The following is a 25,987-nucleotide window of genomic DNA, read 5'->3' on the forward strand; positions in this document are numbered from 1 at the left end:
CTGACACAAGTTTTGGTTTCAATAGGTTCCTGACAAGAGTCATGAGTTCCTGGGCCTTTCCTATCGGGAGATAAACTCTCTTCTGGTCTGTGTCCAGAATCATGCCCAAGAAAGACAGACGAGTCGTAGAAACCAACTGCGACTTTGGGATATTGAAAATCCAGCCGTGTTGCTGTAACACTTTCAGTGAAAGTGATACGCTGTTCAGCAACTGCTCTCTTGATTTCGCTTTTATGAGATCGCTCAAGTACGGGATAATTGTGACACCTTGCTTACGCAGGAGAACCATCATTTCCGCCATTACCTTGGTGAAAATTCTCTGGGCCGTGGAGAGACCAAACAGCAACGTCTGAAATTGGCAATGACAGTCCTGTACCGCAAATCTGAGGTACGCCTGATGAGATGGATAAATGGGGACATGAAGGTATGCATCCTGTACACAAATGCGGACAACAGGTGTCAAGCCGTGTGTTGCCTTTGTCAAGCTGTAATAAGTAGGGGTAAGGACGTTAACCACCTCAGAACATCCTCCCTTATACGTCACCTGCAGCGCATTAATCATAAGTCAGTGACAAGTTCAAAAACTTTGGATGACAGCGGAAGCAGTCCACTGACCACTAAATCCCTTCCTCTTGTAACCAAGCTCCTGCAAACCACACCACCAACTCCCTCAGTGTCAATTTCCTCCTTAGACAGGAAAGCCAATAGTCCTGTAGGCCATGTCACTGGCAAGTCTGACGAGTCCTCTCCTGCCTGGGATTCCTCCGATGCATCCTTGAGTGTAACGCCTACTGCTGCTGGCGCTGCTGTTGTTGCTGCTGGGAGTCGATCGTCATCCCAGAGGGGAAGTCGGAAGACCACTTGTACTACTTCCAGTAGGCAATTGACTGTCCAACAGTCCTTTGCGAGGAAGATGAAATATCACAGCAGTCATCCTGCTGCAAAGCGGATAACTCAGGTCTTGTCAGCCTGGGTGGTGAGAAACGTGGTTCCGGTATCCATCGTTAATTCAGAGGCAACTAGAGACTTGATTGAGGTACTGTGTCCCCGGTACCAAATGCCATCTAGGTTCCATTTCTCTAGGCAGGCGATACCGAAAATGTACACAGACCTCAGAAAAAGAGTCACCAGTGTCCTAAAAAATGCAGTTGTACCCAAGGTCCACTAGTCCACATGTCCGTGGTTAAGTGGAGCAGGGCAGACTCAGGACTATATGACTGTGACAGCCCACTGGGTAGATGTATTGCCTCCCGCAGCAAGAACAGCAGCGGCGGCACCAGTAGCAGCATCTCGCAAATGCCAACTTGTTCCTAGGCAGACTACGCTTTGTATCACCGCTTTCCATAAGAGGCACACAGCTGACAACCTCTTACGGAAACTGAGGAACATCATCGCAGAATGGCTTACCCCAATTGGACTCTCCTGGGGATTTGTGACATCGGACAATGCCACCAATATTGTGCGTGCATTACATCTGGGCAAATTCCAGCACGTCCCATGTTTTGCATATACATTGAATTTGGTGGTGCAGAATTATTTTAAAAAACGACAGGGGCGTGCAAGAGATGCTGTCGGTGGCCCGAAGAATTGCGGGCCACTTTCTGCATTCAGCCACCGCGTGCCGAAGACTGGAGCACCACCAAACATTCCTGCACCTGCCCTGCCATCCTCTGAAGCAAGAGGTGGTAACGAGGTGGAATTCAACCCTCTATATGCTTCAGAGGATGGAGGAGCAGCAAAAGGCCATTCAAGCCTATACATCTACCCACGATATAGACAAAGGAGGGGGAATGCACCTGACTCAAGCGCAGTGGAGAATGATTTCAACGTTGTGTAAGGTTCTGCAACCCTTTGAACTTGCCACACGTGAAGTCAGTTCAGACACTGCCAGGCTTTTGCAGAAGAAGCTGGAGACATTGAAGGAGGAGCTAAAACAGAGCGATTCCGCTAGGCATGTGGGACTTGTGGATGGAGCCCTTAATTCGCTTAACCAGGATTCAATCTGTTGAAATCAGAGCAATACATTTTGGCCACCGTGCTCGATCCTAGATTTAAAACCTACATTGTATCTCTCTTTCCGGCAGACACAAGTCTGCAGAGGTTCAAAGACCTGCTGGTGAGAAAATTGTCAAGTCAAGCGGAACGTGACCCGTCAACAGCTCCTTCTTCACATTCTCTCGCAACTGGGGGTGCAAGGAAAAGGCTAAGAATTCCGAGCCCACCCGCTGGCGGTGATGCAGGGCAGTTTGGAGTGAGTGCTGACATCTGGTCCGGACTGAAGGACCTGGCAACGATTACTGACATGTCGTCTACTGTCACTACATATGATTCTGTCACCTTTGAAAGAATGGTGGAGGATTATATGAGTGACCGCATCCAGGTAGGCACGTCAGACAGTCCGTATGTATACTGGCAGGAAAAAGAGGCAATTTGGAGGCCCTTGCACAAACTGGCTTTATTCTACCTAAGTTGCCCTCCCTCCAGTGTGTACTCCAAAAGAGTGTTTAGTGCAGCCGCTCACCTTGTCAGCAATCGGCGTACGAGGTTACTTCCAGAAAATGTGGAGAAGATGATGATCATCAAAATGAATTATAATCAATTCCTCCGTGGAGACATTTACCAGCAATTGCCTCCAGAAAGTACACAGGGATCTGAGATGGTGGATTCCAGTGGGGACGAATTGATAATATGTGAGGGGGGCGATGTACACAGTGAAAGGGGTGAGGAATCGGAGGATGATGAGGTGGACATCTTGCCTCTGTAGAGCCAGTTTGTGCAAGGAGAGATTGATTGCTTCTTTTTTGGTGGGGACCCAAACCAACCAGTCATTTCAGTCAGCCGTGTGGCAGACCCTGTTGCTGAAATGATGGGTTCGTCAATGTTTTTCTTTTCAATCTAAGCCCCTGCAGTTTTCTGTAAGAATCTGCTTCGCTATGATGATCAACAAGTCACAAGGGCAAACACTCAGGGCTGGAGGTGTAGATCTTAGGACCAGCTGCTACAAGCATGGCAAAGGTGTCACTATCATTGGTGACACCCAGAGAGGCAGCGAGGGAGATTGTAATGCAGTGCGCGCAGATAAGCAGCGCAATGGTAAAAAGGAGGCATGGTCTCATAGGTAGGGGTGTGGCCTGTTTTCCTGAATCTCCATTTTGTTGCTCCGGGTATCCCGGGGGTTGAGTGCTGCACCCGGGGACTAGTGTGTGAGTGGTGCTGGCTCCTGCACAGTGACAGAAACTGGGTGTTGCACGTAATGTTACAGTGAAACACCCATATTCTGTCACTGAAGAGGAGCCGGCACTTTGGTGTCACCCCCCTTGGCGGGTGACACTCGGGTGTGGGCCGCAACCCCGTTGTGATGCCACTGACCCATGGGAAGCTTTACGTGGCTTACCCATGTGTTAGTAGCCCCAAGCATCTTTTGTGTTAGTCCCTGAAGAAAAACTTCAAATATTTACAAATACATTTTGTAATCAATGGGCCTAATTCAGTAAGGATTGCAAATTCTGCTAAGTAACAGAATTTGCAATCCTTTGGTTCGCATGCTGGGGCCACCCAGCATGCCGCCTCCCTTCTTGACCACGCTGAAATTGCAGTCTCAGTGCAGTTCAGCGTGATCATAAAAAATGGGTTAGCCTCCTGTTGGTGCAGACTGTATGTGTGCGCAGGAAGCCGCCACCATTTTTGTGATCGCAGCTGCTGCATGTGATGTCATGCAGCAGCTCTGACCACGCCTCCTGTTTCTCCGTTGCCGACCCCATTTTGTAGCCCTGCCCATGCACCGCTCCATCTCCGACTTGGAAATGGATTGTTGCTGCCCCTTCCCCCCAGCACCGATTGACAGTCAGAAGCGATCGCATTATCTGCGGGGTGCCGCAGAAAATGCAGGCGCATGCGTATGCTCTTAGCAATTTTTGCAGTTGGATTGCTTATTGCGATTGCAATCCAACCTGAATCAGGCTCTATTACCTATCACAATGCACTGCGGGTAGTACAAAATGGGGTTAATATAAGAGAAAACCCCCCCAGAGCTGTGCTCCTTAACTGTCCCTGGTGGCTAGTGGAGCGGCTGCCCAGTAATCAGTGTCCACGCCAGTGCGCACATGGCCCACCCCCTACAGCCACGCTGGATCACGGTATAGTGTGGGCACAGAAGTCCCTTACCTCCCTTTCATCAGCGGCCTCGTGATCCCGGAGGGCGGTGTGTGTGTGACTGACCTTAGGAAGAAACCGGAGCCTCCGCTGCAGTGACCCAGCAACCAGGGCACGGGAGTATACTGCGCCGCTGGGAGTGATGGAGCTGTAGTAAAGATGTCTATTAGACCTAACCTGCTGCAGCCGTTGTAGATTCTTATAAAAAAAAGTTCTTCTTTTCTTGTCAAAATTAATAGCTAAGAATAGGCTGCCTGAGGCAGCCCCCTGTTAAGTGGCCTGCTACTGAAGGCACCAACTACAAACTGAGCTCCCTGTTCATGGAAGCGAGGTTATAGAGCAGGGGGCGCTGAGCATCTTGGGAACAGTCAAAAGCTTTGAGCCTGTTGGTGCCTCAGATCAAGATCCTACTCTACACCCCAATGTGAATCCTTGTGGAGTCCAGTGTACCCCACAGAAGAAATGAATGTGTCACACCCATTGGCAGCAACATTAGAATAGCTGCTGATGGGCACAATTGAGAAAGGAAGGGGGGAAAACATTTGAATCCAGCACATATATGTAATTTGAATATGTAATTTGTACCTTCCTACTTTAAAATGTAATGGATGAACCTCACCCTGTGAGAACTATCTTCATGATCAAGAGATCTCATACGCAAGAAAAGCATGTGTTGGGATAGGGCTGTGGAGGGCGGCTGCTCGAGCACACCCCCGTCAAGTTAAGGAGATTCAACTGAGGAAGCACAAGGGAACTCTTGTCTGGGGACAACAACTGCAGGGAGACCACATCTTTTCAGATGAAAATGAGAGGGCGGAAGGCTGCCTAATACTGAAGCACCCTCAAACATCAAACCATATGCAACAACTAGTACAAGCATTCCTGGGGAAAGGTCTGCAGCAGACGGATTTGCATACGGTGATGTCATCCAAGCAGTGGGCCAAAGTTGGCTGGAACCCTCATCTGCATATGAAAAGAGAAAAGGGGCGCTTGGATGACCCCTAGTTCGCATTGAACACCCCCCACCCTCCTTTGGTGTGGGGCTCATGTTGGCCATGCCCCAGCCCCTGAAGCATTCAAGCTGATTTCTTGCAGCAGCTGGGCACTGTAACAGCTCCAGAGCTGCTCTGTAAGGCAAATAAAAGGGTGTGGGCCCTGCAACACCACCTGTAGTTCGCATTGTGCGTTGGAAGGCACAAAGTAAGCAGACGGGAGAAGTCAGGATAGTGCGCAAGGGCATAGAAGGGAGGGGCTCAAGAAAAGAGAAGTGGAAACAGACAGCAAACTAGGCGGGAGAGTGACCTGAGACAATGAGATCTAAATTATACCAGAGCCAACCAGGGGAAAGCACAAATGCAGTCCCCCCCCCCTACCACAAATTATGCAGTCGAGATTCCCACATTTGGGGAAATCACAGAGGTCAGCATACCCAGAATGCAATGAATGAACCTCACCCTGGGAAAACAATCTTCATGACCATGGAATCACCTAAGCAAAATAAGTATGATTTGAGATAGGGCTGGGGAGGGCCGCTGCTCAGGCACACCTCCGTCAAGTAAAGGAGATTCAACTGAGGCAGCACAAGGGAACTCTCATCTGGGGACAACAACTGCAGGGAGAACACATTTTCAGACGAATGTGTGAGGGAAGAAGGCTGCCTAATACTGAAGCACCCCCCAAACAACAAACCAAATGCAACAACTAGTGCAAGCATTCCTGGGGGAAGGCCTGCAGCAGATGGATTCGCATATGGTGATGTCATCCAAGCAATGGGTATAGTTGGCTGCAACCCTCGTCTGCATATGAAAAGAGAAAATGGTCACGCAGGGCATGGCGGCCTTTGTGGGGTTGCGCTTGGATGACCCCTAGATCGCTTTATACACCCCCATCAGTGTGGGGCTCATGTTGGCCATGCCCCAGCCCCTGAAGCATTCAAGCTGATTTCTTGCAGCAGCTGGACCCAGTAACAGCTCCAGAGTTGCTCTAAAAGACAAGTAAAAGGGTGTGAGCCATGCAGCACCACCTGTAGTTTGCATACACACATATATAGGACAGCATCTCTTATATGCCCCAGGGGCAATAAAATAGTATCCTTATCTAGAGTATCCGTCCATGCCGCTACAGCACTACACATACACACCCAGGCTGACGCAATTGCCGGTCTGAGTAAGGTACCTGAATGTGTATAAATGGACTTCAGGGTAATCTCCTGTTTGCGGTCAGCAGACTCTTTGAGGGTAGCCGTATCCTGGGACGGGAGGGCTAACTTCTTGGATAAGCGTGTTAATGCTTTGTCCACCCAAGGGGAGGATTCCCATCGTAACCTATCCGTTGATGGGAAAGGATACGCCATAAGAATCCTTTTGGAAATCTGCAGGAGATTCCCAAGCTTTTTCACATAACTCGTTCAGCTCGTGTGAGGGGAAAAGGTTACCTCAGGCTTCTTTCCCTTGTACATATGTACCCTCTTGTCAGGGATAGGGGGCTCCTCTGTGATGTGCAAAACATCTTTTATTGCCATAATCATATATCAAATGTATTTTGCCAATTTTGGCTGTAACTTTGCATCATCGTAATCGACACTGGAGTCAGAATCCGTGTCGGTATCTGTGTCAACAATCTGGATAGTGGGCACTTATGAGACCCTGACAGTCCCTGCGACATAGGATCAGGCATGGGTTGAGACCCTGACTGTCCCAAAGCTTCAGCCTTGTCTAATCTTTTGTGCAATGAGTTTACACTAGCATTTAAAACATTCCACATATCCATCCAATCAGGTGTCGGCGGAGACACCACATTCATTTGCTCCCGCTCCTCTCTAATATAGCCTTCTTCCTCAGACATGTCGACACACGCGTACCGACACACCACACACACAGGGAATGCTTTTACTGAAGACATTTCCCCCACAAGGCCCTTTGCCAAAGCTGGCCCTAACCAATATGATGCCCTAGGCAAGATTTTGCCTGGTGCCCCCTAGCACCACCGCTGGTTCCGCCTCTGACCTTGCACCTCTTTCCCAGCACCATCAACCCTCACCCATAACAGTACTTATTTTGGTGTTTGTACCCCCTATATTTTAAACAGGAACAGTTCGCACATTTGGCGCACAGTCCAAAAAGGGGTGTGTTTTTGCTGGCAATGGGCATGTCCACACAATAGTACCCCCAATTAAAATTCCGCCACACAGTACTGCAATTTTATTCACATTTGATCACGCGATAGTGTCCATAATTCACATTACATCCCACAGTAGTATTACTTTACCTTATAAACGTTACTTCTCACAGTAGTGCTCCGTATTCACATTACATCACACTGAATTGCTCCTTATTTACATTACACCACACCCTATTGCTCTTTATTCACATTAGACGACACAGTAAATGCCCTTTCTATACGCAACGCTACATATTAGAGCACCTTATACACATAATGCCACACATTAGTAATGCATTTATACACATAATTCCACACAGTAATGCCCCTTACACATATGAGACACATCACTAATGTCCTTATAAACATAATGCGTCTTACACATTATGACAACCTTTATTAATGCCCTTTTACACATAATGGCCCTCATTCCGAGTTGTTAGCTCGCAAGCTGCTTTTAGCAGCATTGCACACGTTAAGCCGCCGCCTACTGGGAGTGAATCTTAGCTTATCAAAATTGCGAACGAAAGATTAGCAGAATTGCGAATAGACACTTCTTAGCAGTTTCTGAGTAGCTCCAGACTTACTCGACAACTGTGATCAGTTCAGTCAGTTTCGTTCCTGGTTTGACGTCACAAACACACCCAGTGTTCGCCCAGACACTCCCCCGTTTCTTCAGACACTCCCGCGTTTTACCCAGAAACGGCAGCGTTTTTTCACACACACCCATAAAACGGACAGTTTCCGCCCAGAAACACCCACTTCCTGTCAATCACACTACGATCAGCAGAACAAAGAAAAAACCTTGTAATGCCGTGAGTAAAATACCTAACTGCATAGCAAATTTACTTTGCGCAGTCGCAGAGCGAACATTGCGCATGCGCAATTAGCGGAAAATCGCTGCGATGCGAAGAAAATTACCGAGCGAACAACTCGGAATGACCACCCTTGCGCATGCGCAATTAGCGGAAAATCGCTGCGATGCGAAGAAAATTACAGAGCGAACAACTCGGAATGACCACCAATGTCCCTTACACATATGCCGCACATTATTAATGCCCTTATACACATAATGACACACATAGTGCCCCTTACACATATGTTGCACATTATTAATGCATTTTTACATGACACACATAATGCTCCTTACTCATATTCCGAACACTACTGCACAATCAACCCACTCACATGCACACAGCACTCACACTGCCACTAACACTGTGACCTCTGCCTCTGCTTGGATACAGATGTGTCCTCATAAATCTTGCCTCAATGCTAACGTTGGGGCACCTTTTTTTTATTAAAATGCATCTTATTTGCATTGCTATGTTGTTAGGATGCACACGCAGCTTCTGCCGATTAAAATGATATGCAGCACGCCTATATACTGTGTGAGACTGTGGCTGTATCTGCATATGAAATGCTACACACAGAATATAGGCATGCCGCATATCATTTTAATCAGCAGAAGTTGCTGATGCCCCTAGGCATATCAAATGCCCTAGGCAATTGCCTAGTTTGCCTATGCCTATGGCCGGCTCTGCCCTTTGGAGAGACAGAGAGAGAGTATGCCAGCACATACCCCAGCGCTATATAACCCAGGAATAGCACAGTAACTTAATGTTTGCACAGTAGCGCTGCTGTAAGTAATTTGCGCCAAATTATGTGCCCCCCCCCTCTCTTTTCAACCCTCTTGTCTACCGTGGTATAAGCAGGGGAGAGTCCGGGGAGCTTCCTCTCAGCGGTGCTGTGGAGAAAAAATGGCGCTGGTGAGTGCTGAGGGAGAAGCCCCGCCCCCTCGGCGGCGGGCTTCTGTCCTGCTTAAACTGTACAATTGGCGGGGGCTCATACATATATACAGTGCCCAGCTGTATATATGTTATATTTCTGCCAAAAAGAGGTTTATATTGCAGCCCAGGGCGCCCCCCCTGCGCCCTGCACCCTTACAGTGACCGGAGTATGTGAGGTGTATGGGAGCAATGGCGCACAGCTGCAGTGCTGTGCGTTACCTCAATGAAGATCATGAAGTCCTCTGCCGCCTCTGAAGTCTTCTTTTCTTCTCATACTCACCCGGCTTCTATCTTCCGGCTCTGCGAGCGGGACGGCGGCGCGGCTCTGGGACGGACGGCGAGGGTGAGATCCTGCGTACCAATCCCTTTGGAGCTAATCCCTTTGGAGCTAATGGTGTCCAGTAGCTTAAGAAGCAGGACCTTGCAACTCGGAGAGTAGGGCTGCTTCTCTCCCCTCAGTCCCTCGATGCAGGGAGTCTGTTGCCAGCAGTGCTCCCTGAAAATTAAAAACCTAACAAAATACTTTCTGTCAGAAAGCTCAGGAGAGCTCCTGAAAAGCACCCAGTCTCCACTGGGCACAGTATCAAACTGAGGTATGGAGGAGGGGCATAGAGGGAGGAGCCAGTGCACACCCAGAACTAAAGTCTTTCTTAAAGTGCCCATGTCTCCTGCAGAGCCGTCTATCCCCATGTTCCTTACGGAGTCCCCAGCATCCTCTAGGACGTTAGAGAAAATAGGATTTTAATACCTACAGGTAAATCCTTTTCTCTTATTCCGTAGAGGATGCTGGGCACCCGTCCCAGTGCGTACTGTGTCTGCAGTTATTAAATGGCCCTTAACTCCAGAACATTTATGTGGAGACAACTTTCCCGACTTGACCATCTTCCTTGGACGTTTTCCCCCTGTGTGACTGCTCCCCAGCCTCGGAGGGTTGCATCCATGGTCCCTAGGATCCAGTCCTGGATCCCGAACCTTCGCCCCTCTAGGAGGTGAGAACTGTGCAGCCACCAATGGAGTGAGATTCTGGTCTTGGAAGACAGGATTATCCTCCGGTGCGTGTGTAGGTGGGATCCGGACCACTTGTCCAACAGGTCCCACTGGAACACTCTGGCATGGAACCAGCCAAACTGAATGGGCTCGTAGGCCGCAACCATCTTACCCAGCAACCAAATGCATTGATGGATTAACACTCTTGCTGGTTTCAGAATTTGTTTGACCAGACTCTGGATCTCCAGAGCCTTTCCACTGGAAGAAAACCTCTTCTGTGTCCAGTATCACTCCCAAAAACAACAACCGCGTCATTGGGACCAACTGCGATTTTGGCAAGTTTAGGAGCCAACTATGTTGTTGAAGAACTGTCAGGGAGAGTGCAATGTTTTGCACTAACTGGTCCCTGGATTTCGCCTTTATCAAAAGATCATCCAAGTACGGGATAATTGTTACTCCTTGCTTGCGATCACCCTGGTGAAAATCCTCAGAGCCGTGGACAGACCAAACGGCAATGTCTGAAATTGGTAATGACAATACTGAATTGCAAACCTCAGGTAGCTTGATGCAGAGGCTAAATGGGAACATGTAAGTAGGCATCCTTTATGTCTACCAAAACCATGAAATCTCCTTCCTCCGGACTGGAGATCACTGCACTGAGAGATTCCATCTTGAAATTTAATTTCCTTACGTAGAAATTGAGGGATTTCAGATTTCAGATTGGTCTGACTGAGCTGTCCGGCTTAGGGACCACGAAGAGGCTTGAATAAAAACCTGCTCCCTGCTGACTAAAGCCGATTTGAACAATCGGTGAGGGGGAACGTCTTGAAACCCCAGTTTGTACCCTTGGGACACTATTTGTAAAACACACGAGTCCATGTCCGAATGAATCCAGAACTGACTGAAGAGTTTTAGACGTGCCCCCACTGGTGCGGGCTCCTGCAAGAGAGCCCCAGCGTCATGCGGTGGATTTGGCAGAAGCAGAGGATGATCTCTGCTCCTGCGATCTTGAAGAGGATGCAGACCTCTTCCCTCTTCTCCTTCCTCTACCTGCAAAGAAAGGGGAATCTTAACTTCTTGCATATCTATTGGGCCGAAATGACTGCATCAGATAATGATGCGTCTTCATCCGTTGGGAGGGAACATAGGGCAAGAAGGTTGACTTACCTGCGGGAGCTGCCGAGATCAAATTAACTAGGCAGTCACCAAACAACGCTTCACCTTCATAGGGAAGGGACTCCCTTTCTTCTTGGAGTCAGCATCAGCATTCTCTTGGTGAATCCACAATGCCCTCCTATCCGAGACTGCCATGAAATTGGCCCGTGAACTCAAGAGTCCTATATCCCTTGCAGTCTCACGTAAGTATGCTGCAGTGTCCTTGATATGATACAACGTAAGGAGTATCCCATCTCTCCAAGGTATCTATATCGGATGACAAGGTATTCGACCAATTCTTGAATACTACTACTCACCCATGCACATGTAATGGCAGGTCTAAGTAATGTACCCTTGGTTACATAACTAGAAATAATGTAGCTTCCTGCATACGATCCGCTGGATTTGTGACAGGGCCCCGTGCAGAACAGGGGGTGACTCCCACTTTATTCTGTCCGCGGCGGGAAATGAATAAACAACCAGAATCCTTTTGGGGATTTGAAACCATCTTGTCGAGCTGGCCCAGACTTTCTCAAACAGAGATGGAGGAACGTTACATCAGCTTTCATTATATATCTATATATACATACATATATACCCCTTTGTCAGGAACAGCAGGGTCTTCAGTGATTTTAATATGTCCTTAATATCCACAATCATGTACTGAATGCTCCTTGCCAATATTGGATCTAATCAGGAAACATTATGGTCGACATAGGAATCAGTATCCGTGTCAGTATCAGTGTGTAGTAACTGGGCAAAATAACATTTTTGCGACTCCGCGGGGCATGAGGGAAAAGAAACATAGCCATGAACATCACATCTATTCTCTACGTCTGTGTCTGGGACACAGATTTATCCAACCTTACTCTGATATTACTGAAACTTTTACCCAGTCAGTTATTGGTGGTGCCAACAGGGCCACCATCATATGTCTGCATTCCTGATATAGTTTCCTCTTGGGAAAAACATTCAGCCATCGACATGTTGACACACATGTACCAAGTACCCACAGACACATCGGCTTATGGGGGACAGACCGTCAGTAAATCTGTCAGAGGGACACAGAGGATTTTTCAGCTCACAATCCAGCGCCAAAAGTACACAGTCTGGGAAATAATAAACTCTATAGTGATAGACTTGTAATGCTCTAAAGATGTTCTGGTGAGGTGAGGAAGAAGCCCCGCTACTGTAATGGCGCGTATCTGTCCTGCTCAGAAATAATTAATTACGCTAGCGGGGTAAGGACAGTGCCCAGGCACTAATGTCCACTTTTTCCAGCCTTTTGTGAGGAATTTATGCTGCCCAGGGTGCCCCCCCCCCCCCGTGCCCTGCACCCTGCAGTGCCTGTGTTTGTGTGGGAGCATGGCGCGCAGCGTTCCGCTCGCTGCTCGGTACCTCAGAATGCCATCACTGGAGAAGAAGTCTTCTGTTCTTCTGCTACTCACCTGTCTTCTGGCTCTGTAAGGGGGTGACGGCAGGCTGCGGGAGTGTGCATCTAGGCGTACCCAGCGATCATCACCCTCAGGAGCTAATGGTGTCCTGTCAGCCTGAAGCAGAGCTATTGAACTCACTAGAAGTTGGTCATACTTCTCTCCCCTAAGTCCCACGAAGCAGGGAGACTGTTGCCAGCAGCCTCCCTGAAAATAAAAAAAACTAACAAGTCTTTTCAGAGAAACTCAGTAGAGCTCCCCTGTAGTGCATCCAGTATCACTGCGCACAATACTAAAACTGGAGTCTGGAGGAGGGGCATAGAGGGAGGAGACAGTTCACACCCTTTGAAAGTCTTAAAGTGCCCATGTCTCCTGTGGATCCAGTCTATACCCCAAGGTTCTTAATGTGACCCCAGCATCATCTAGGACGTATGAGAAAACAAATAACGCACACATGAGGAGGAGAGAACTAAGGAAGCTATAAGGAGAAGAGGGGAGGGGGGGTTGAAAGGTAAGGTAGTAAAGGCATATTGGATAAACTACAACCTTATACATATTCATTAATGTACCAGTAGTTAGAAGTAGAAGAGCTCTAACAGAAACCACAAAGCTTATCTAAAGCCACACCACACTGGATATGCCCAATCTCATTTGATTTTTGAAGCAAAGCAGTATTGGACTTTGTTAATACATGGATGGGAGACTGCTTGGTAGTATCAGATTCTTTAGGTGTTTTTAAACTACCAACACCATTTTCTTGGTACATTCAATTTTTACATGTATTCTTTTATGTACCAGAAGTTAGAAGTAGAAGAGCTGTAATAAAAACCACCAGCTCATCTACAGCCACAGCACACTGGATTTGCCCAATCTCTCCTGATCATGGAAGCTGAGCAGTGTTGGTCCTGGTTTTAGTACTTGGATGGGAGACCACCAGGAAATACCAGGAGCTGTGTGTATTTTTACAATACTAACACCGTTCTCTTGATGCATTCCATTTTGAAACATTGGGGCAGATCTATTAAGCCTGGTGAACTGATAAAGTGCAAGGTGATAAAGTACCAGCCAGTCAGCTCCTAACTGTCATTTTTCAAACCCAGCCTGTGACATGGCAATTAGGAGCTGATTGGCTGGTACTTTATCACCATGCAAATTATCATTTCACCAGGTTTAATAAATCGTCCGCTTACTCATTTATGTACGAGTAGTTAGAAGTAGAAGAACTCTAACAGAAACCACTAAGCTCATCTACAGCCACACCACACTGTATATGCCCAATATCACCTGATTTTAGGCCTGGTTTGTTCTTGGATGTGAGACCACCTGGGAATACCAGGTGCTGTAGGTAGTTTTATACTACCAACAACGTTCTCTTGATGCATTCTATTTTGAAACTTATTCATTGATGTACCAGTAGTTAGAAGTAGAAGTTAGAAACAGCAAAAATCATCTACAGCCGCATCACACTGGATATGTCCAATCTCATCTGATGTTGGAAGCTAAGCAGTGTTGTGCCTGGTTAGTTTTTGGATTTCAGGTCCTGCCTTCTGGTTTGGCCACGGCACCTCGGAAATTCACCAAGGTCATGGCCGTGATGACGACCCTTCACCATCGGTGGACCAGGGAGGAATCTCTCCTCCCGATAAACATTCTGGAATTGCAGGCAGTGTTCAATTCATTGACACTGGCCCTGCCTCTAGTACAGAACAGGCCTGTTCAAGTACAATCGGACAACGCCACCACGGTAGTGTACACAAATCATCAAGGCGGCACTCGAAATTGCATAGCAAAGCTGGAAGTATCAAAAATCCTCAGTTGGGTAGAACGTCATCTGCCAGCAATATCGGCAGTGTTCATTCCCGGAGTCCTCAACTGGGAAGCGGATTTCCTCAGTCGTCAGGACGTTCACGCTGGAGAGTGGAGAGGCCGCAGCAGAAATGTCTGCACTGGTGTCAGTAGGTGACTGAGGCAGGGATGACTGGGAGATAGTGGGTGACTGAAGCATGTATGAGTGGGAGATAGTGGGTGACTGAGGCCGGGGTGACAGAGATAGTGGGTGACTAAAGCAGGGGTGACTGGTATAGTGGGTGACTGAGGCAGGGGTCGCAGGTATAGTGGTTAACTGAGGCAGCGGTGACTGGGAGATAGTGGGTAACTGGGGCAGGGGTGACAGGGAAAGTGTGTGACTCAGGCAGGGGTGATAGGGAGATAGTGGGCAGCAGATCACTGCCTTGCTGACAGCAGCACATCCCTGCTTCACTGACAGCAGCACATCCCTGCCTCACTTATAGCAGCACATCCCTGCCTTACTGACAGCAGCAGATCACTGCCTCACTGACAGCAGCAGATCACTGCTTCACTGACAGCAGCACATCCCTGTCTCACTGGCAGCAGCAGATCCCTGCCTCACTGGCAGCAGCAGATCCCTGCCTCACTGGCAGCAGCAGATCCCTGCCTTACTGACAGCTGTATATAGGGCCTAATTCAGACCTGATCTCTGCTGTGCATATTCACACAACAGGAGATCAGGTCTGAAGTGTGTGTGTGTGCTGGTGCCGCAGTGCACCGGCACATGCCAGAGATGCGATCAGCATCTCTGCCCAGTGAGCGCCTCTGCCAACACATACTTATCTTGCATATGAGATCTCTTGATCATAAAGATAGTTCTCACAGGGTGAGGTTCATCCATTATATTTTAAAGTAGGAAGGTACAAATTACATATTCAAATTACATATATGTGCTGGATTCAAATGTTTTCCCCCCTTCCTTTCTCAATTGTGCCCATCAGCAGCTATTCTAATGTTGCTGCCAATGGGTGTGACACATTCATTTCTTCTGTGGGGTACACTGGACTCCACAAGGATTCACATTGGGGTGTAGAGTAGGATCTTGATCTGAGGCACCAACAGGCTCAAAGCTTTTGACTGTTCCCAAGATGCTCAGCGCCCCCTGCTCTATAACCTCGCTTCCATGAACAGGGAGCTCAGTTTGTAGTTGGTGCCTTCAGTAGCAGGCCACTTAACAGGGGGCTGCCTCAGGCAGCCTATTCTTAGCTATTAATTTTGACAAGAAAAGAAGAACTTTTTTTATAAGAATCTCCAAGGGCTGCAGCAGGCTAGGTCTAATAGACATCTTTACTGCAGCTCCATCACTCCCAGCGGCGCAGTATACTCCCGTGCCCTGGTTGCTGGGTCACTGCAGCGGAGGCTCCGGTTTCTTCCTAAGGTCAGTCACACACACACCGCCCTCCGGGATCACGAGGCCGCTGATGAAAGGGAGGTAAGGGGCTTCTGTGCCCACACTATACCGAGATCCAGCGTGGCTGTAGGGGGCGGGCCGTGTGCGCACTGGCGTGGACACTGATTACTGGGCAGCCGCTCCACTAGCCACCAGGGACAGTTAAGGAGCACAGCTCTGGGGGTTTTTCTCCTATATTAACCCCATTTTGTACTACCTGCACTGCATTGTGATAGGTAATAGAGCCTGATTCAGGTTGGATTGTAATCGCAAAGAGCTGCGCATTGGAAAATTCAGGGCTATGCCGTGTAGATGATGGCCTAACAGGAGGCTTTAAAATTTTCTTTCTAGTGTCCTTCGTTTGGTATTTTAAAGCCTCCTGTTAGGCCATCATCTACACGGCATAGCCCTGAATTTTCCAATGCGCAGCTCTTTGCAAAAGAGAGATATTGGCAAGGAAAAGCTGTCTTGTACCTTTGCATTTTTCTCCCAAACGAAGGACACTAGAAAGAAAATTTTAAAGCCTCCTGTTAGGCCATCATCTACACGGCATAGCCCTGAATTTTCCAATGCGCAGCTCTTTGCAAAAGAGAGATATTGGCAAGGAAAAGCTGTCTTGTACCATTGGATTTTTCTCCCAAACGAAGGACACTAGAAAGAAAATTTTAAAGCCTCCTGTTAGTGCTTCATCTACACGGTATAGCCCTGAATTTTCCAATGCGTAGCTCTTTGCAAAAGAGAGATATTGGCAAGGAAAAGCTGTCTTGTACCTTTGCATTTTTCTCCCAAACAAATGTAGTTTGTTTTTGTCAATTACCATTTTAATAATAGGGTAAAAAAAATTAAGTAGATTTTTGAAAGAAAACAATACTGTCAATATACTATTAAAACAAATTAAAATGGTAAAAGTTATTGTACTTTAAGAAAACATAAAAGAGCTAACATATCAATCCCAGTTTTGGATTACTTTAATTAACAAAAAAAATGCATATAGCAGAGGATAGTTTCAATCTGCCTACCTCTGGGTAATGGGCCCAGCATGCTTCCATTGCAGTACTCTGCTGCACATGTAAGTGCAAGAGATCCTAAAGCACTCACTCATCATGGGAAAGTACCAATGTGTTTCTTCGTTGGTTGATGGAAGAAACATCTTAAAAAAACTCTCCAGATTATTGACTTTTTAAAGTTTTTCTAGGAAAAGTTTTAGATGTATGCTTATTAGCCTTTGTCAGTAGGTACTTTTTGCGAAGTGTCTCTGTGGCGCAATCGGTTAGTGTGTCCGGCTACTAACCAAAAGGTTGGTGGTTCAATCCCACCCAGGGACGTAATTGACCTTGTTATCAGATTTTGGTGATCTTTAAGTAGACAAGTCAAAATTTCAAACCCCCTGTTATGGTGTAGGGTACCTGGCCTTTTCTGATGTAATCAGAGTTAGATTTGATTCAGTGATTTAATAAAAACAGCTAGGAAGCACAATTTAGCAGTGGGTTGCAGAGAAAAAGAAATATGCTGGCAAAAAAAATCCAATTGAGTGATTAAACAGCTCTTCATTTTCTGGCTTTATTTTTATACTAACAAATTTGTTCTCTGAAAAGTGTCCACAAAGCCAAGTCTCTGATTAACACCTTTGTAGGGATGGTTTTTCACCTATTACTAAATTAAATTTGCTTCATTGGAAAGGCAGCAAGATGCATCCTCATTTCAATGTCTACTGAAATAATACGGGTTGACACCAGGAAACATTAACGCCACTGCATCCTTGCTGCTTTCTCATGTAGAAGTCTGTTTAATGTGAAAACAAGGTGATATCTAATTAGCACACAGGTAAGGAATTAAGAAAATCTTTATTTAAGGGTGAAGATGTTTCTCACAAAATCGTTGCCCCAATGCATCATTGAAATTCAAGCTGGAAAGATGATTTTAATATATCACTTGTACATTTTGTATTGCTCTTCTGGTGACAATGTAGTTTGTTTTTGTCAATTACCCTTTTAATAATAGGGTAAAGAAAATGAAGTGGATTTTTTAAAGAAAACTATACTGTCAATATACTATTAAAACAAATTAAAATGGTAAAAGTTATTGTACTTTAAGTAAAAATAAAAGAGCAAAAATATCAATCCCAGTTTTGATTACTTAAATTAACAAAAAAAAATGCATATAGCAAAGGATAGTTTCAATCTGCCTACCTCTGGGTTATGGGCCCAGCATGCTTCCATTGCAGTACTCTGCTGCACATGTAAGTGCAAGAGATCCTGAAGCACTCACTCATCATGGGAAAGTACCAATGTGTTTCTTCATTGGTTGATGGAAGAAACATCTTACAAAAACTCTCCAGATTATTGACTTTTTAAAGTTTTTCTAGGAAACGTTCTAGATGTATGCTTATTAGACTTTGTCAGTATATACTTTTTGCAAAGTGTCTCTGTGGCGCAATCGGTTAGTGTGTCCGGCTACTAACCAAAAGGTTAGTGGTTCAATCCCAACCAGGGATGTAATTGACCTTGTTTACAGGTTTTGGTGATCTTTAAGTAGACAAGTCAAAATTTCAAACCCCCTGTTATGGTGTAGGGTACCTGGCCTTCTCTGATGTAATCAGAGTTAGATTTGATTCAGTGATTTTATAAAAACAGCTAGGAAGCACAATTTAGCAGTGGGTTGCAGAGAAAAAGAAATATGCTGGCAAAAAAAATCCAATTGAGTGATTAAACAGCTCTTCATTTTCTGGCTTTATTTTTATGCTAACAAATTTGTTCTTTGAAAAGTGTCCACAAAGCCAAGTCTCTGATTAACACCTTTGTAGGGATGGTTTTTCACCTATTACTAAATTAAACTTGCTTCATTGGAAAGGCAGCAAGATGCATCCTCATTTCAATGTCTACTGAAATAATACAGGTTGACACCAGGAAACATTAACGCCACTGTATCCTTGCTGCTTTCTCATGTGGAAGTCTGTTTAATGTGAAAACAAGGTGATATCTAATTAGCACACAGGTAAGGAATTAAGAAAATCTTTATTTAAGGGTGAAGATGTTTCTCACAAAATCGTTGCCCCAATGCATCATTGAAATTCAAGCTGGAAAGATGATTTTAATATATCACTTGTACATTTTGTATTGCTCTTCTGGTGACAATGTAGTTTATTTTTGTCAATTACCATTTTAATAATAGGGTAAAGAAAATTAAGTGGATTTTTGAAAGAAAACAATACTGTCAATATACTATTAAAACAAATTAAAATGGTAAAAGTTATTGTACTTTAAGTAAAAATAAAAGAGCCAAAATATCAATCCCAGTTTTGGATTACTTTAATTAACAACAAAAAAATGCATATAGCAGAGGATAGTTTCAATCTGTCTACCGCTGGGTTATGGGCCCAGCATGCTTCCATTGCTGTACTCTGCTGCACATGTAAGTGCAAGAGATCCTGAAGCACTCACTCATCATGGGAAAGTACCAATGTGTTTCTTCGTTGGTTGATGGAAGAAACATCTTACAAAAACTCTCCAGATTATTGACTTTTTAAAGTTTTTCTAGGAAACGTTTTAGATGAATGCTTATTAGCCTTTGTCAGTATGGACTTTTGCAAAGTGTCTCTGTGGCGCAATCAGTTAGTGTGCACGGCTATTAACCAAAAGGTTGGTGGTTCAATCACACCCAGGGACGTAATTGACCTTGTTATCAGATTTTGGTGATCTTTAAGTAGACAAGTCAAAATTTCAAACCCCCTGTTCTGGTGTAGGGTACCTGGCCTTCTCTGATGTAATCAGAGTTAGATTTGATTCAGTGATTTTATAAAAACAGCTAGGAAGCACAATTTAGCAGTGGGTTGCAGAGAAAAAGAAATATGCTGGCAAAAAAAATCCAATTGAGTGATTAAACAGCTCTTAATTTTCTAGCTTTATTTTTATGCTAACAAATTTGTTCTCTGAAAAGTGTCCACAAAGCCAAGTCTCTGATTAACACCTTTGTAGGGATGGTTTTTCACCTATTACTAAATTAAATTTGCTTCATTGGAAAGGCAGCAAGATGCATCCTCATTTCAATGTCTACTGAAATAATACGGGTTGACACCAGGAAACATTAACGCCACTGCATCCTTGCTGCTTTCTCATGTGGAAGTCTGTTTAATGTGAAAACAAGGTGATATCTAATTAGCACACAGGTAAGGAATTAAGAAAATCTTTATTTAAGGGTGAAGATGTTTCTCACAAAATCGTTGCCCCAATGCATCATTGAAATTCAAGCTGGAAAGATGATTTTAATATATCACTTGTACATTTTGTATTGCTCTTCTGGTGACAATGTAGTTTGTTTTTGTCAATTACCCTTTTAATAATAGGGTAAAGAAAATTAAGTGGATTTAAACAAATTAAAATGGTAAAAGTTATTGTACTTCAAGTAAAAATAAAAGAGCAAAAATATCAATCCCAGTTTTGATTACTTAAATTAACAAAAAAAATGCATATAGCAAAGGATAGTTTCAATCTGCCTACCTCTGGGTTATGGGCCCAGCATGCTTCCATTGCAGTACTCTGCTGCACATGTAAGTGCAAGAGATCCTGAAGCACTCACTCATCATGGGAAAGTACCAATGTGTTTCTTCGTTGGTTGATGGAAGAAACATTTTACAAAAACTCTCCAGATTATTGACTTTTTAAAGTTTTTCTAGGAAACGTTCTAGATGTATGCTTATTAGCCTTTGTCAGTAGGGACTTTTTGTGAAGTATCTCTGTGGCGCAATGGGTTAGTGTGTCCGGCTATTAACCAAAAGGTTGGTGGTTCAATCCCACCCAGGGACGTAATTGACCTTGTGATCAGATTTTGGTGATCTTTAAGTAGACAAGTCAAAATTTCAAACCCCCTGTTATGGTGTAGGGTACTTGGCCTTTTCTGATGTAATCAGAGTTAGATTTGATTCAGTGATTTAATAAAAACAGCTAGGAAGCACAATTTAGCAGTGGGTTGCAGAGAAAAAGAAATATGCTGGCAAAAAAAATCCAATTGAGTGATTAAACAGCTCTTCATTTTCTGGCTTTATTTTTATGCTAACAAATTTGTTCTCTGAAAAGTGTCCACAAAGCCAAGTCTCTGATTAACACCTTTGTAGGGATGGTTTTTCACCTATTACTAAATTAAACTTGCTTCATTGGAAAGGCAGCAAGATACATCCTCATTTCAATGTCTACTGAAATAATACAGGTTGACACCAGGAAACATTAACGCCACTGCATCCTTGCTGCTTTCTCATGTAGAAGTCTGTTTAATGTGAAAACAAGGTGATATCTAATTAGCACACAGGTAAGGAATTAAGAAAATCTTTATTTAAGGGTGAAGATGTTTCTCACAAAATCGTTGCCCCAATGCATCATTGAAATTCAAGCTGGAAAGATGATTTTAATATATCACTTGTACATTTTGTATTGCTCTTCTGGTGACAATGTAGTTTGTTTTTGTCAATTACCCTTTTAATAATAGGGTAAAGAAAATTAAGTGGATTTTTTAAAGAAAACTATACTGTCAATATACTATTAAAACAAATTAAAATGGTAAAAGTTATTGTACTTTAAGTAAAAATAAAAGAGCAAAAATATCAATCCCAGTTTTGATTACTTAAATTAACAAAAAAAAATGCATATAGCAAAGGATAGTTTCAATCTGCCTACCTCTGGGTTATGGGCCCAGTATGCTTCCATTGCAGTACTCTGCTGCACATGTAAGTGCAAGAGATCCTGAAGCACTCACTCATCATGGGAAAGTACCAATGTGTTTCTTCTTTGGTTGATGGAAGAAACATCTTACAAAAACTCTCCAGATTATTGACTTTTTAAAGTTTTTCTAGGAAACGTTTTAGATGAATGCTTATTAGCCTTTGTCAGTATGGACTTTTGCAAAGTGTCTCTGTGGCGCAATCAGTTAGTGTGTATGGCTATTAACCAAAAGGTTGGTGGTTCAATCCCACCCAGGGACGTAATTGACCTTGTTATCAGATTTTGGTGATCTTTAAGTAGACAAGTCAAAATATCAAACCCCCTCTTATGGTGTAGGGTACCTGGCCTTCTCTGATGTAATCAGAGTTAGATTTGATTCAGTGATTTTATAAAAACAGCTAGGAAGCACAATTTAGCAGTGGGTTGCAGAGAAAAAGAAATATGCTGGCAAAAAAATCCAATTGAGTGATTAAACAGCTCTTCATTTTCTGGCTTTATTTTTATGCTAACAAATTTGTTCTCTGAAAAGTGTCCACAAAGCCAAGTCTCTGATTAACACCTTTGTAAGGATGGTTTTTCACCTATTACTAAATTAAACTTGCTTCATTGGAAAGGCAGCAAGATGCATCCTCATTTCAATGTCTACTGAAATAATACAGGTTGACACCAGGAAACATTAACGCCACTGCATCCTTGCTGCTTTCTCATGTGGAAGTCTGTTTAATGTGAAAACAAGGTGATATCTAATTAGCACACAGGTAAGGAATTAAGAAAATCTTTATTTAAGGGTGAAAATGTTTCTCACAAAATCGTTGCCCCAATGCATCATTGAAATTCAAGCTGGAAAGATGATTTTAATATATCACTTGTACATTTTGTATTGCTCTTCTGGTGACAATGTAGTTTGTTTTTGTCAATTACCATTTTAATAATAGGGTAAAGAAAATTAAGTGGATTTTTAAAAGAAAACAATACTTTCAATATACTATTAAAACAAATTAAAATGGTAAAAGTTATTGTACTTTAATGAAAAATAAAAGAGCAAAAATATCAATCCCAGTTTTGGATTACTTTAATTAACAAAAAAAATGCATATAGCAGAGGATAGTTTTAATCTGCCTACCTCTGGGTTATGGGCCCAGCATGCTTCCATTGCAGTACTCTGCTGCACATGTAAGTGCAAGAGATCCTGAAGCACTCACTCATCATGGGAAAGTACCAATGTGTTTCTTCGTTGGTGGATGGAAGAAACATCTTACAAAAACTCTCCAGATTATTGACTTTTTAAAGTTTTTCTAGGAAATGTTTTAGATGAATGCTTATTAGCCTTTGTCAGTATGTACTTTTGCAAAGTGTCTCTGTGGTGCAATCAGTTAGTGTGTACGGCTATAAACCAGAAGGTTGGTGGTTCAATCCCACCCAGGGACGTAATTGACCTTGTGATCAGATTTTGGTGATCTTTAAGTAGACAAGTCAAAATTTCAAATCCCCTCTTATGGTGTAGGGTACCTGGCCTTCTCTGATGTAATCAGAGTTAGATTTGATTCAGTGATTTTATAAAAACAGCTAGGAAGCACAATTTAGCAGTGGGTTGCAGAGAAAAAGAAATATGCTGGCAAAAAAATCCAATTGAGTGATTAAACAGCTCTTCATTTTCTGGCTTTATTTTTATGCTAACAAATTTGTTCTCTGAAAAGTGTCCACAAAGCCAAGTCTCTGATTAACACCTTTGTAGGGATGGTTTTTCACCTATTACTAAATTAAACTTGCTTCATTGGAAAGGCAGCAAGATGCATCCTCATTTCAATGTCTACTGAAATAATACAGGTTGACACCAGGAAACATTAACGCCAATGCATCCTTGCTGCTTTCTCATGTGGAAGTCTGTTTAATGTGAAAACAAGGTGATATCTAATTAGCACACAGGTAAGGAATTAAGAAAATCTTTATTTAAGGGTGAAGATGTTTCTCACAAAATCGTTGCCCCAATGCATCATTGGAATTCAAGCTGGAAAGATGATTTTAATATATCACTTGTACATTTTGTATTGCTCTTCTGGTGACAATGTAGTTTGTTTTTGTCAATTACCATTTTAATAATAGGGTAAAGAAAATTAAGTGGATTTTTGAAAGAAAACAATACTGTCAATATACTATTAAAACAAATTAAAATGGTAAAAGTTATTGTACTTTAAGTAAACATAAAATAGCTAACATATCAATCCCAGTTTTGGATTACTTTAATTAACAAAAAAAATGCATATAGCAGAGGATAGTTTCAATCTGCCTACCTCTGGGTAATGGGCCCAGCATGCTTCCATTGCAGTACTCTGCTGCACATGTAAGTGCAAGAGATCCTGAAGCACTCATCTCATCATGGGAAAGTACCAATGTGTTTCTTCGTTGGTTGAGTTAAGAAAATTCCTACAAAAACTCTCCAGATTATTGACTTTTTAAAGTTTTTCTAGGAAACGTTCTAGATGAATGCTTATTAGCCTTTGTCAGTATGTACTTTTTGCAAAGTGTCTCTGTGGCGCAATCGGTTAGTGTGTCTGACTACTAACCAAAAGGTTGGTGGTTCAATCCCACCCAGGGACATAATTGACCTTGTGATCAGGTTTTGGTGATATTTAAGTAGACAAGTCAAAATTTCAAACCCCCTCTTATGGTGTAGGGTACCTGGCCTTCTCTGATGTAATCAGAGTTAGATTTGATTCAGTGATTTTATAAAAAACAGCTAGGAAGCACAATTTAGCAATGGGTTGCAGAGAAAAAAAATATGCTGGCAGAAAAATCCAATTGAGTGATTAAACAGCTCTTCATTTTCTGCCTTTATTTTTATGCTAACAAATTTGTTCTCTAAAAAGTATCCACAAAGCCAAGTCTCTGATTAACACCTTTGTAGGGATGGTTTTTCACCTATAACTAAATTAAACTTGCTTCATTGGAAAGGCAGCAAGATGCATCCTCATTTCAATGTCTACTGAAATAATACAGGTTGACACCAGGAAACATTAACACCACTGCATCCTTGCTGCTTTCTCATGTAGAAGTCTGTTTAATGTGAAAACAAGGTGATAGCTAATTAGCACACAGGTAAGGAATTAAGAAAATCTTTATTTAAGGGTGAAGATGTTTCTCACAAAATCGTTGCCCCAATGCATCATTGAAATTCAAGCTGGAAAGATGATTTTAATATATCACTTGTACATTTTGTATTGCTCTTCTGGTGACAATGTAGTTTGTTTTTGTCAATTACCCTTTTAATAATAGGGTAAAGAAAATTAAGTGGATTTTTTAAAGAAAACTATACTGTCAATATACTATTAAAACAAATTAAAATGGTAAAAGTTATTGTACTTTAAGTAAAAATAAAAGAGCAAAAATATCAATCCCAGTTTTGATTACTTAAATTAACAAAAAAAATGCATATAGCAAAGGATAGTTTCAATCTGCCTACCTCTGGGTTATGGGCCCAGCATGCTTCCATTGCAGTACTCTGCTGCACATGTAAGTGCAAGAGATCCTGAAGCACTCACTCATCATGGGAAAGTACCAATGTGTTTCTTCGTTGGTTGATGGAAGAAACATCTTACAAAAACTCTCCAGCTTATTAACTTTTTAAAGTTTTTCTAGGAAACGTTCTAGATGTATGCTTATTAGCCTTTGTCAGTACGTACTTTTTACAAAGTGTCTCTGTGGCGCAATCGGTTAGTGTGTCTGGCTACTAACCAAAAGGTTGGTGGTTCAATCCCACCCAGGGACGTAATTGAACTTGTTATCAGATTTTGGTGATCTTTAAGTAGACAAGTCAAAATTTCAAACCCCCTCTTATGGTGTAGGGTACCTGGCCTTCTCTGATGTAATCAGAGTTAGATTTGATTCAGTGATTTTATAAAAACAGCTAGGAAGCACAATTTAGCAGTGGGTTGCAGAGAAAAAGAAATATGCTGGCAAAAAAATCCAATTGAGTGATTAAACAGCTCTTCATTTTCTGGCTTTATTTTTATGCTAACAAATTTGTTCTCTGAAAAGTGTCCACAAAGCCAAGTCTCTGATTAACACCTTTGTAGGGATGGTTTTTCACCTATTACTAAATTAAACTTGCTTCATTGGAAAGGCAGTAAGATGCATCCTCATTTCAATGTCTACTGAAATAATACAGGTTGACACCAGGAAACATTAACGCCAATGCATCCTTGCTGCTTTCTCATGTGGAAGTCTGTTTAATGTGAAAACAAGGTGATATCTAATTAGCACACAGGTAAGGAATTAAGAAAATCTTTATTTAAGGGTGAAGATGTTTCTCACAAAATCGTTGCCCCAATGCATCATTGGAATTCAAGCTGGAAAGATGATTTT

The 25,987-nt window shown here is 43.4% G+C and overlaps 4 non-coding genes across 4 annotated transcripts; 3 read left to right on the forward strand and 1 right to left on the reverse strand.

Annotated features, from left to right (window-relative positions):
- Window positions 1-5,490: 5,490 nt before the first annotated feature.
- On the reverse strand, window positions 5,491-5,657 carry LOC134951667 (U1 spliceosomal RNA). The gene has a single exon (XR_010184365.1). It is a non-coding gene; the product is annotated as a U1 spliceosomal RNA (small nuclear RNA).
- Window positions 5,658-17,165: 11,508 nt separating this feature from the next.
- On the forward strand, window positions 17,166-17,239 carry TRNAS-ACU (transfer RNA serine (anticodon ACU)). The gene has a single exon. It is a non-coding gene; the product is annotated as a tRNA-Ser (tRNA).
- A 6,910-nt stretch (window positions 17,240-24,149) lies between these two features.
- Window positions 24,150-24,223, forward strand: TRNAS-ACU (transfer RNA serine (anticodon ACU)). Its single transcript has one exon. It is a non-coding gene; the product is annotated as a tRNA-Ser (tRNA).
- Window positions 24,224-25,317: 1,094 nt separating this feature from the next.
- Window positions 25,318-25,391, forward strand: TRNAS-ACU (transfer RNA serine (anticodon ACU)). Its single transcript has one exon. It is a non-coding gene; the product is annotated as a tRNA-Ser (tRNA).
- Window positions 25,392-25,987: the final 596 nt, after the last annotated feature.

Source organism: Pseudophryne corroboree, chromosome 8 (genome assembly GCF_028390025.1).
Source record: "Pseudophryne corroboree isolate aPseCor3 chromosome 8, aPseCor3.hap2, whole genome shotgun sequence".
NCBI classification, from domain to species: domain Eukaryota; kingdom Metazoa; phylum Chordata; class Amphibia; order Anura; family Myobatrachidae; genus Pseudophryne; species Pseudophryne corroboree.